This window comes from Panulirus ornatus, chromosome 14 (genome assembly GCF_036320965.1).
Source record: "Panulirus ornatus isolate Po-2019 chromosome 14, ASM3632096v1, whole genome shotgun sequence".
Classification (NCBI taxonomy): domain Eukaryota; kingdom Metazoa; phylum Arthropoda; class Malacostraca; order Decapoda; family Palinuridae; genus Panulirus; species Panulirus ornatus.
This window is the reverse complement of record NC_092237.1, coordinates 45,806,458-45,819,666: the sequence shown is the minus strand read 5'-3', so window position 1 is coordinate 45,819,666 and position 13,209 is coordinate 45,806,458. Positions and strand designations below refer to the sequence as shown.

Genomic DNA, 13,209 nt, shown 5'->3' with positions numbered 1-13,209 from the left:
ACTGCTAATATTGTAATGCTGCCACCTTACCGTACTGCGGAGGGCGGCTCTTTTCCTCTTGAAAATTATCTTCTGAAATTTGAATTTGAATTTCTTCTGCCAGTGAAAGGCTCTGATACGTAAGCCTCAATATTACAAAGACGATCACTTAGATGAGGGTCTATGGTAAGTAGGTCATGGTACAACAGACAGCGTCTCTCTTGTGGGAGGCTTCACTGTACGGAAGCTCCTACTATAACCAACCCGATCACTGCGTCTCTCCTGCCTGTGAGCGATTACTGAGTCTGCCCATATGACATTAATACGTAGGTCTTAGTGTAAGACAGATGATTGCTTCGTCTTTGCAGCCTGAACGAAGCTACGGTAGGCAGGCTCCAGTGTAACACAGACAAACACTGCGTAACTTTCCGTGCGAGGCTACGGTGCGCAGGCCCGAGTCAAACAGACGATCACGGTGTCTAAGGTATATCATAAGTTACGCCACTCCTGCTCTCCAAGAAAGCTATGTTCTCCTATTTTCAGGTCATACACATTTGTTCGTATACAAACGTGATAAGTTTTATCACCTTATTTATTACCCTGAAAGCACTTACCGGGGGGCAAAGATAGCTACCAGGGTCTCTTCTCTACTACGCTTGTCAAAGGTTGCTACAAAATGCTGCCAGATATTAAACTGGACAAAACAAATGGCTCTTCACCTCTTGAGCACGGCGGTACGAACCTTGAGCACGAAGCGACGTGCTCAAGGGCCGCACCCTCGTGTTCAGGAGTCATACTCTCGTGCTCAAGGGGTTAAGAATATATCTTAACCTCTCTCACAAGTACCTGAGAGACCCTATTCCTTGTTGTGCCCAAGACTCAAATCGAGGGTAAGGATATGTGGCAACATGCGTCACGGCATCAAAGCCACCTTCCACGTCAACCACCGCTGTAAGGCGCCAAACGTTTTCATCTACGGCTTGTACCCACAACGTTAATGACTGTTTATGCTTGGGAATCGTTTCATCCCATCTAAGGATCCGGGAGAGGACGAAACACTACATTAGTGCTCAATAGCACTCGGGGAATGCCATGCCGAGGGTTCGCGTCCTGCCTTTCACACCCAGAGGACCCAGTCTCGATTAGTAGGTGGCAGGCAGAGTCGAAGCGATTGTCCGTCTGTATGGTACACACTACACCAGTCATTCCCAGTGTTCCGGAAGGTACACCACTAAGTTACTTTCTCTATTAATATCCATTTATGGATGCCGTCATTCACAGGCTATCTATCTACTTCATAACTTCATACTACTGGAAGGTCAATTCTCACCAGTACCTCTCTGGTAAGGGGTGTTGGCTGGCGAGGAACCAAGCGCAACTGGAAATTCCAGTTGAGCCAGCAAGACAGTGATGGCAGCCTGCACAGTACGGAATATTCATCGTCTAATAATAGTTTTTACTCCATATATATATATATATATATATATATATATATATATATATATATATATATATATATATATATATGATTAAATCTATTTAAAAAAAATGCTTTAATAAGTGACTAAGGTATATATACGGTAATCTATCAAGATAGTGATAATGATGATGATGATGATGATAATAATAATAATAATTATTATTATCATAATAATAATAATAATAATAATAATAATAATAATAATAATCACTCTTACTTCTGTATAAAACTTGTACCTTTAGTTTTTGATCGGCAAAGTTAAAGCTGGGTATAGAGTGTATCCACGGAAGACAAAAATACAAAATACTTCTAGGGTTATTGCACTTTGTACGTCATGTTCAAAGTGCAATTTCAATTCTAACGTACACTTCTCATATTCAGAACGAGAGAACTTGAACACCTCTCACCACGACGACATTCTTGAGCAGGACAACACAGTTCTCGGAGTACGAGAGTAAGACCCTTGGGTATGGTGGCGTGACCTTTGACTTCACCCTTCATACCCAAAGGTCAAACTGTCGTGTTTGGGGGGTTTAACCCGTATGATGCCAATCATAGAAAATGAGAATAAGACACCATTTTCTCTGCCTTTAGCCATGTTTTACGACGTCCCAGTTTAGTTGTTCAACTAAGGAAATTTACGAGGGGAACTCTTTTACTAAAAGTAAACCGAAAGCCCACATAATAGCACTTGTGTGTGTGATATCGGGAGCTATTTTGTTAATTATCTTATCATAAGAAGTTGCTGCGGACACATCCAATGAATTTTATCAAAGTAAAATCAAAAGAGAGATTTTGCTTCTCCAATCCCCAATGCAACACGCCATCCGTGTATGTAAAGTACTTTGGTAAGACTTTAAATGTAAACAACAATGGGTGACTCATTAAGCCCCCCCTAAAAAAAAGAAATCTATCAAATAAAACCTACAAGGGATGACTGTAATACGCCCGCCCCAAAGAAATCTATCAAGTACTTTTAAGCCACAACGGATGATATTCCCTCACGCCTACAAAAGATCTATCAAGTATTCACAAACCACAAGGTTGACTTCAATACGCACGAAGAATACTTTGTACGTACGTACAACGGACGACTGTGCACCCTAAAATTACCTATTTAGTACTGTTATACCAGGAAGGTACCTAAAAATATACTGTGAAAGTTCTTGAAAAGATACCGAATATACAAACACAGGATAATTTTTTTTCTTCATTGATACATACTGTAAAAAAAAAAAAAAAGAAATATGGAGCCTGATGGAATCGATAAATATAAATACAGCTACAAAGTTACATGCACAAGCTGACCATTTATGTTGCACGATAAAGCTTCTTTCTCTAATAAAGAGGAGATCAAGTTTTACATAACTCTAAAAATAAAATACAAATTGAGTTGATTGTTCTCAAAGTTATCTTACTGGAGTAGTGACCATTACAATGTTTTGGGGAAATTGAATTACCAAATGCTGCAGAGACAAAGAATGTAAAACTGTCTTAATCTTGTCCTCACCACTACCCTCACCATCCTAACCATCAAATATCTCAACAACTCATTTTAGAACAACATTTTTGGCACGTAGTCGTGATTGACATCGATGAAAAACAAGGAGCATTACCTTAACAGGAGGGAACTCAAAACTCTTCGTGATGCCCTACTTAACCCAGAGCCTTCCTGGAAACTATTAGGGACACACACACGCACACACACACACACACACACACACACACACACACACACACAACGCGATAACAGGGCTCAAATTACCTCCACCTCACGTAAAAAAAAAAAAAAGCTGTCTACCTTACCACTTAACTCACCACAGAGTAAAGCCTAGGTAACACTGCTGACAGTACTGACTCAGACATTCTCTATCGCATAATTCTTAGCTGATACATTATGCATGCTACCATCAGGCAGAGAGAGGATCTTCCGTTGCCTGATGTCTAGTCAAATCTAACTATCTATCTATCTATCTATCTATATATATATATATATATATATATATATATATATATATATATATATATATTTTCTTTCTTTCAAACTATTCGCCATTTCCCGCGTAAGCGAGGTAGCGTCAAGAACAGAGGACTGGGCCTCTGAGGGAATATCCTCACCTGGCCCCTTTCTCTGTTCCTTCTTTTGGAAAATTAAAAATATATATATATATATATATATATATATATATATATATATATATATATATATATATATATATATCCTTCTTGAAACTGAAATTCAAAAAAAGGTGGGGATGCAGCATCTGCTCACGCCCCCTTTAGTCGCCTCTTACGACAAGCAAGGGATACGGAGGAAGAATTCTTCCTCCCCTACCACAGGGATAGGAGAGAGTTATGATAATAAAAAGTGTGGTTCAGAGAGATGAAGTGGGTGTGCTGAAATGGTCTGGACATATGGAGAGAATGAGTGAAGAAAGGTTGACAAAGATGTGTCAGAAGTGGGGTAAGCAAGGTGAAGCGCGAGACCAAACTGGAAATGTAAAGATGGAGTGAAAATAGATTTTGAAGGATCGGGGCCTGAACATGCAGGAGAGTGAAAGGTGTGCACGAGATAAAGTGAACTGGAACGATGTGGTATACTGGAGTCGACGCGCTGTCACTGGAATCAGGTCATGTGAAGCATCCGGGGTAAACCAGGAAAGGTTTGTGGGGCCTGGTTGTGGACTGGGAGCTATGGTTCTGGAGCATCACACATGACAGCTAGAGAATGGATGTGGTTGGATGCGGCCTTTCTTCGTCTCTCAAGTTAAACATGTGTTAAGGAACTCTTGAAACTTAGAGGCTGCTAAAATCAGCATGTATGTATTCCTTTAGAGTGATAAGTTCCTCGACCAACTATACTCTCTTTCGTCAACTGATCACGATATATATATATATATATATATATATATATATATATATATATATATATATATATATATATATATATATATATGCTAATGAGATAATTAATTTGCAAATGTTTATCTGCCATGATAATTCTGCCTTAAACCTTCCCAGCATTCAACACTGAGTTACAGCATTAGCAAATAATAAGATTCTCCTAATAAGCACGTTAATTTATGCAACTACGTGCCCCAAATCAAATTAGTTCTTCACCTCAACTGGGGATACATACGGTGTACGAAGTTTCCATTGTGCGTTATTTTGGAGTTATCGTGCTACACACACACCCAAGGCCCACAAAAATGCTATTCATGAAAATCATTGGACACAAATGATGAATGAATTCGAGGTCAACACAAGTAACTCAAGCCATATTATAGTCAGCTCCAATGCCTTATCCATAATGTAAAATGAAATACATCAGAACCTGGGAGAGGGAACCACGGTCACCAAATATACATTCGTAACCTTAGAATAAGTAACGACACGCCAGTCTCACTGAATAGACTTAATTTGAACTGTTTCATAACTATTACTTAAACCAGGTTAGAACCCACAGCAGTGAGCCCGAGCAGTGGAAGTTAAAGACATCCGAAGACAGGTAAGGTTGGGAGAGCCTCATCGATGTTGGTAAAGCACCGTGAGGCACAAGGTGCAGTAACGGCCCTACACAACACCATTTTGTCTTCTTGTTCAAAATCAGAGACTAACATCAATTCCAGTCACTCACATGTCACCAAGCAACAATCACATGAAATAATCTTCCTTTTGAGTACGTAGTAGATGAGAGACAACTACTGATTTGGGAGGTACTGCTGCCTGGGTATCGGGTGTGACGGGATCGCAGAGCCAGCATTAAAGTGACTTAAGTTTCCCTCCCTCGCCTACAATGCGACAGTGTCTTTTCTCTGCATCACACACACGGGTGTAGGTAGCATACAGTCCATGAAAACATACCAAGACATAGCACTCCACACACGCATCACACATCTCGATTAATTCCAAGTTTTCCTGTGGTGAGTGCTTAGATCTGGCCTTGCCTAACGACCAAATCCTATCATTGGTAAAAAAAAAAAATTCAAAAAATGAGACCTGCGAGTGTAGACCCCCCCCCCCCCAAATTAGGTATTTACCAAATCTAGCGAAAGGCTCACCGAAGCATGATATCCGCGCACTTTGGCTCCCGTCCTCACTGAACATGACCAAGAGGATAACGTGGTAACAAACTGACGGGGGAATGAGTATCTTAACACTCACGTCTCGGAAGAGGGGTGCCAGGACATGAGCTGTTTCCAGTCCGAATTTAAACCTGAAATCTATCATGCATCTCTATAATCATTTCCTGTTTTTGAGTAATCACAGGTACATATAAAAACATATGCTAGGTAATACATATACAAACACATCCCTTGGCGAACGGTAAAGTTTCGGGGATATTTACCTCTGTAACCCGGTCCTTGACCAAGCTCACTTCGCTAATAACTGGTCAGTGCGACTGCTGTAAGATATAGTTCTTGAGAGTGAATATCCTCCATCATTTTGCGAAGGAACTTGTCCAATCCAATGTTGAACATATTGGCAAGGATGTCCTAAATGTTTCAGGCCTTCTCTTTTTGAAGGATACAAAATCTTGGGACCCGAGTTTTCATATTCTATTACAGTTGTCAGGGCAAACTTTTACTTTTCGTATATCATACCAGCGCTCCAGATAGCATAGATGACTTACACAAAAACACACACACACACACATGAAACTACGTAAAAGATGTGAAAAATGTGGAACATTTCTACACGAATACTATTGTGGATGACAGGAACATATCAAGAAAATGTAAGCATGAACAGGCGAGCACAGTCTGAATTAATTCAATCACTCACAAGTGCTAATTAAAAAGGTAGTCTGGGTAAACTAACGCTACGTATTACTAAGCTACAAGGATAAGTAATGTAAGGCTATATAAGACCTAAAGAAGAGTAAGGCTACGTAACAACTACGATAAATAAGTTCAGCTAACGGTCATCTATATCATGGATTAAGTAGGGAAAGGGCACAATATAGGTCTGGGTCACTACTAAGTACAGTACTAATCTACATAAGCTCTGCTTAGCTGTGCTAAGCTACGTAAGGCATGGGTATGGTAAAGAACAATTACTGCTCAAAGCCTAAAGTACCTCGAGTCCCCGAGCGATCATCGGTAGCAGATGATGTACGCCGTCGATAATATCTCTTCATTAATCCTCGTACTCATATCCTGGGCAGAGAGAAGCTTTCAGTCATCAAATGATATAGTGAAACCTTTCACGTTTACATCTGGGGCAGTTTCCGAAATCTGTATTCGTAGCAACGTCCGTACTAAACGATTTTAAGTCTGTTGGTTAACTGTAATGTATCACGATCGTTATGGATATCACATTAATATTCTTTAAATCAAAAATATTAACAACCCAGTCCATAAATACCAGAGTAACGTACATTAGCAGAGCGATTTTTATCCAACAATTTTAACTGCATCAACCATAAATGGGACGCCGCGCCGGAGCGACATGTGTAGTGTAAAACATACTGTAATACATCATTCAATAATCCCCCAAAAAAACAAGATAATTAGTTCAGGAATTACGACAATGTATAGATCACTCAAGACTGCATCGAGCACCAGGAACTGATGTAACCCTCCTCACCTTTATCATTCCGAGATTAGAAAAAATAAATAGAAATTACCATCGACATGACCGAATAAAAAAAGCCTCGTTCGCGTAATCAACAAAATGCGCCCATGGGGACTATACTACAAAAGGCGTCACGTTCTAATGGTAGTAATCTCCTCTCATTCCGTCTCCCCACAGCACCCTCATCTTCCTCTATTATGTCACTCGTCGCCTTCCTCCTCACGACCACCATTGCTAATTGCTTAGCTTCCCCACTAAAGAAAACATTCGGAAAGAAATAATCGGCTTACCTGACGAAGTTAAGCATACCGTGGCCTCGATTCAACGAGGGGAGAATAGTTGCTAACCAGAGGTAGCTTAACTAAAGGCAGTTAGGCTCTGTTCATTAGCAAGACCGAGGAAAAAAGGTCAGACTAAAAAGTAACTTACTGAGCTGATTGCATCCACTACCAAAAGGGGGAGGATAAAAAAAAAAGTACAGCTACGATTGGCAAGCAATGATGCCACGAGGAATTTTAGCAGGTTACATCCATTGTTTAGAGTAATACAATTATCTAAAGGTAATAATAATACAGCAAGAACTGTTAAGTATTGAAACCAAAAGGACGTTCTGCTGGTTATATCTAATATCGAGGTAAGCAAAAAAATAGAGTGGTCGCTAGGAGAGCAGCGTCAAACAGTCACGCCAGGAAGAACAATCGTCTACTATGCTAAAAATATATGCATGACTGGAGGGACTGTCAAGCTCAGTTTCACAACATGGTAAATGATTAGTACAAGTCAAAACATGATGTAAATTTGTTCAGGAAGGACCCTCTGGAATTCCTGTTAACTATGACATTGTAAAACTGCCCCCTTTTCCCAGCCTTATTTTAGTTCAGATATCTTTTCTTATGATGCATCCAGGATACATAATTATGCCTTACTGATAGGAGCAGACTGGTCAGACTGAACTAGGATGGGCAAGCCAAAGAACACCAACAAAGGGAAAGGGCATGGCCAATGTAACATCGGACTTAGTTATCTTGCACATTCTTCAGATTTCTCAACTTGTTATACATTATATATTGACTTATTAACGTCTTACCAGTGATAAGACTACGGTTCTGCTATAAACACATTATTGAGAACTGCATTACGTTCAGATGGTAACTCATTTGTGAAAGGTTAACAAATAACTAATTTACATCTAGAAGACAGTCCAACTACGCTGTGTTTATATGGTAAACTATACTGAATGGTAAGTACATAACCAATTTACAACAGAAAGATAGCCCTACTAAATTATATCTAAATAGTAACATTAGTAATTGGACGGTAAACAATCAATTTACATTTAGAAGACAAGCATACTAAGCTATATCTAACTAGTGACCTATTAGTGAATGGTAGCTGTTACCAAACAACCAGTCTGCATCCCTCCAACGCTACATTTAAATGGTAACTCAACAGTGAACGGCTAATAAACAACTATAATACATTCAAAAGAAAGCCTCACTATGCTACTAAGAAATGGCAATTCATTAGAGAAAGGGTAATAAACTGGAACATATTACATCTAGAACAAATCCTTGTGGGATGTGGAGGGCTAGGCTATAAACTCCCACCACTTCATTTATGCAGCTTGGCAACTCATTAGTAACCGGCTAATAAACCGAAACGTATTACATCTACACCAAATCCCGATGGGACTGTTAACAAGGCTATATCTTGATTGTCGGTGCATGAAACACAAGCTATTTACTATCACATCATAAAAAAAAAAAAGGTAGCGCTTCAGTTTCGTGTTACTGCGTGATCTGCTAAGTCATTATATCATATTAAAACTACCGGGTTAGACTTGGGGTCTAACTTCTTTTTCTTGCCACAACATTGCTTCACGATCCCTTTATTTTTGCCCATTTCATCTCAGATGTCTATCATACACAGAGTAAAGGTAAGGAAATGACAATTCACACTAATATGGCTTACAATTACACAAATTCTGGTTCAATATACAGTAATGTACACAACCGCAACGATAAAATTTTCACACCCCACGACCTGACTGATGGTAAGTCAGGTTTCTAATGACCAGCCCTTGACGCCCTTGTTGCTGATGTGTTTAACAGACAAGTAGATCAAGTGTCTATGGCGGGAGCAACACATGCGAGCATCTTGCTCTTAATACGAGACGATCCCTTTGCATATTCCCGTCCCGATTGTAAACTTCCTTTAAATATATAAGGTAAGTTTTCACGATCAAGAAATGTAATTTACATGTGGTAAATAAAACCAACTACATCAGAGCTTTGCAGTTCTAAGTTAAACAAGTCAAACTAAATATTTAGAGCAGCAAGATAAACGCTGTTAAGAGCGACTGGCCAGCAAGACATTCAGCAAACGAAGGCACTCGGATAGCAAACGCAGTTACAGTAATAAAGTAGGTTGGGAAAAAATTATACGGTGTCGCATTCATACTTCTGTGGCCATGCTATAAAAGAAAGGCCTTGTCAAGAATTTGTGTTCACGGGATAAAAGAGCACCACTAAGTACACTTAGAAAACACCTAGTAAATACGGATAATGAGACCGGTTGAAACTCTAGTGAATGGTGTGTGTGTAGGTGGTTGGATGGATAAGTGTATGTGTGCGTGCAAACGTGTTTGCGTTTATATGTTATACACGCAACTGAACTGACGCGTCTTTAACCTATTAGAAGGTGGCACACAGTTTCATCTCTTACTTTATTCATACGACACACAAATAAGCAAAATCACTCTACTGAAAGGCAAACTACCATATTTAGTTAGAGAAACGTACTATTTTTTCTACACAGAGTCCCTAAGGTCATCTTTCTTTTATTTTCATATCTATTTCACTTTTAAGACATACCTCAGACTACCCAACAAATGGCAGTATGAGAATAAATTACAATGGAATTTCTACTGATCAATAAGGCTATCGGGGTTTGAAGTCCTCAGGCATGCATAACAACTGCATGTAAGTTGGTCAGACCCTGTACTGAATTCAAGCTTCCTCTTGCCTACAACCCTGGATACATGCATATAATGTAACGTTCTGTGCGTGCAACAAGCTCGGCTAGGATCATTGGTGTGTACATTGTCTTCTCCTGCTGTACTTATTGGGAATCCTATTTTTCAGAGAAGTAAATTCCACATTCTACTAATTTTCATATCATATTCCAGTTGTTTTTTTCCTTGAGGTCAAATCAGGACCAAGGTCCTCCAATGCTTGTCCATGTGATACGACCCAACGGTAACATGTATAATCTTATAAAGTAATTTGAGCATATTTAGTGATCCCTTTGGATAACAGACCCGATGAGTACAATAAACCTCGAACACTTGCAGATTATAACGAGCATCATCACACATGGGTGTTTTAACAGGCACAAAAACAGAATTATTTTGAATAAAATCAGTGTATTACTTACAGTATATACTATACACTAAACATAACATCAAGTTTCTAGTAAACTAAATGATTAGTTCATGATCGAGACCTGAGCATTAACTGTACACCAAATATTGCATCAAGTAACAATAATGACAGCAGGACAGGAATGCAGTGTAAGCACATCTCTCCTTGTGATTCCTGGAACAATTTGCGGTAATACATGTCACACACACCCTCCTCAGAATGACTGTCGTGAAAAACTCTACTCTCTGCGGTAGATACTGTGTCCAAGGTTGTCACTATGCACTACACTATTCTACAGCAATTCTGAATCATGTCACTTCCCTCGGGTAGCTACATTAAGTGCATTCTGTGAGGTACTAAACTAAGATTACATTAAAAGGTCAAATGAAAAAAGTTTCGTTTAGTTATTTAAAGCTGAGAAACAATAAATGCACTCGCGAATCTCCATTGCAAATGCAGAGTTGAAACCATACGAAATTGAATATATCTTAACAATGCCCAATAAATGCATTTTTGAATACCTAACGCGTCCTCGTTCTTAAGACTGTCATGTATAGAGCAAGAAAAACGCGATAAATACACTAGCCTGTAATGTTCTTCGTATTTTCAGAGTAATCTTTCTTGTTTACAAATTCTTCGATAAGAGACTATCTCTATGTCGGTGGTGACTAAATAAATAATCTTGGATAATCACTTTGAATATTTAGTCTGAACTTTTACAGCAGAAATGATCACCTGAATCCCGGTAGGTTCCCCTCCTCACTCCCCTCCCATTTCTTCAATGTGTGAAGACCAAAACCTCTTATAATGCTTTTATCTAAAGTTACATCCGGCACACATGCCAGATCTCATACTGGGTGACAAGTGTAATAACTAAAGGATAAGGCTTTGTGACTACGTATATAATCAATGGAAACGAGATGGCTTAAATGCGCCAGTATCTGAATTCAAAACTCACAATGGATCACCTCAATCTTTTTTTATAACCTATGCTGACAAAACCCACCAATCATGCACCTTAGTACCGTACGCTATCCCACTACTCCTCATGTGTTAGTCAATAAGCAAAGACAAATGCATTGTTGCAAACAATATCTTCTTACATTCAGTGTCTTACTCATGGTGGTGCTTAAATCAATGTTAAGCAATTTGTCTTCCACTATAATTAGCATCTTCAGACGATACATCAGAATGACAGACAGATAAGGGTGCTCAAATAAAGTGGGATACAGCCTGGACACGTAGGCGCGCGAATCTGACGCACGATAGACTGAGAGAAAACTTTCCGTTTTCGGTATTTATCTTTACTAAGCTCATATACAAACTGCGATCACTGCAATGGATTCTAACGAAGACAAACGATGACATTTTCGATACATGGATGTAAAAACTGAGTCAAACTAGCGGGTGGATTAACACACTGAAGTATAAGATCAACTTTCATGCGAGGAGTTATCAGCCACGACTTCCATTGATGAGTCCAACTACCGTCCTGCGTATAGGTGGTGTTGCCGTCGGCCACAAAACACGCGGGATTTTATTTCAAATGCCACGCATCGTCACTACCACAATAAACACTTTTGGCAGTAGCATTCTTTTGCAATTCATATTGAGTTTTAAACCTTTTCAAGCACAATATTAGAGATATAGCATGACAACTGAGTCCGTCAACCTTCCAAGACGTTAATTTCAAACCTAACCTAAAATGGAATGGTCGGTCATTTATATCATATTCATGGTAATTTGATGACAATTTTCATTGTGAAATCAGCACAAAACATACTCGAAGTTTTCAGCATAATCATAATAGCAACTGTTACTACTTCGAGTTCAACGGCAAATATGCGTAACGTGGCATGTTCTCCATAATATAAATATCAAGTAGAACAGTAACAGTGGCGTGTGTAGGTCGGCAGGCCACTGCCGGTCATCGTGACGTCACGTGTTGGGTTGTCTTCGCTACTTCCCTCGTGTCCCCTCGCCTCTGATATTCCGCTTTGCTCCTGAGATCAGTTGTAACCTTGAAAAACCTTACTAGTGAAGCTTACCTCAAAGTCGGAGTAGCAAGCCATGGGGGGTAGAATAAGCCAAGATTGCAGTGGGTGTCGAAGCGTTGGCACCGTACGTAGTGTCAGACAGAGGTCGAATGTCCTGCCGCCCTCTCTTATCAACACTCTACAACCAACAACTTATCACTGTTATCCTCTCCTAAGGCACGTCAATTCCACAACACTACCACAATTGCACATCCCTACGATGAAGACCATATAATAAACTCAGCATGTAGTACAAAAAAACACAAACAAGAAATCCATCCGGAGAGCTCTGACGCGATGCCTCTCCCCACCGCGTCCTGATACGAACTGAGGTAATTTGCTGTAACCTCGCGGGTCGGATGGTGACTGTGGCCGCTGTGGTGAGGGCGGGACATCGCGCATGCGCTATGCAACTTACCACACACCTCGTATGCTTCTATCTTTTCAATGTACATCATTTATTACACATAATCTCAATGAATATCCTGACATTCTTTTTATCTACATTTCTTTCTTTATCGTTACCAGTGTTTGATACATGACTCTTATCTGTGGACTGGGCCGCATGCTAAAAGGGCATCGCGCATGTGCTCTGGCCTATCTCTCTTTCTCTCTCTCTCTTCTGTATGCCACGCGCTTGTATTTTTATGCTTGTTGGGTTACTGAAGTTATTTAGCGTTTATCTCCTTACCAAACAGAATATACACGAGTGCTT

General features: G+C 39.7%; 1 protein-coding gene across 4 annotated transcripts in view; it reads right to left on the bottom strand.

Moving 5' to 3' along the window:
* The window catches only part of LOC139753369 (orphan steroid hormone receptor 2-like), a 467,590-nt gene extending 454,756 nt beyond the window's left edge, over positions 1-12,834 (bottom strand). For all 4 annotated transcript variants that reach the window (XM_071669765.1, XM_071669764.1, XM_071669771.1 and 1 more), the window contains exon 1: positions 12,507-12,834. The gene's annotated coding sequence lies outside the window, so the exon portion shown is untranslated. The remainder of the gene's footprint in view (positions 1-12,506) is intronic.
* Between the last annotated feature and the right edge of the window lie 375 nt (positions 12,835-13,209).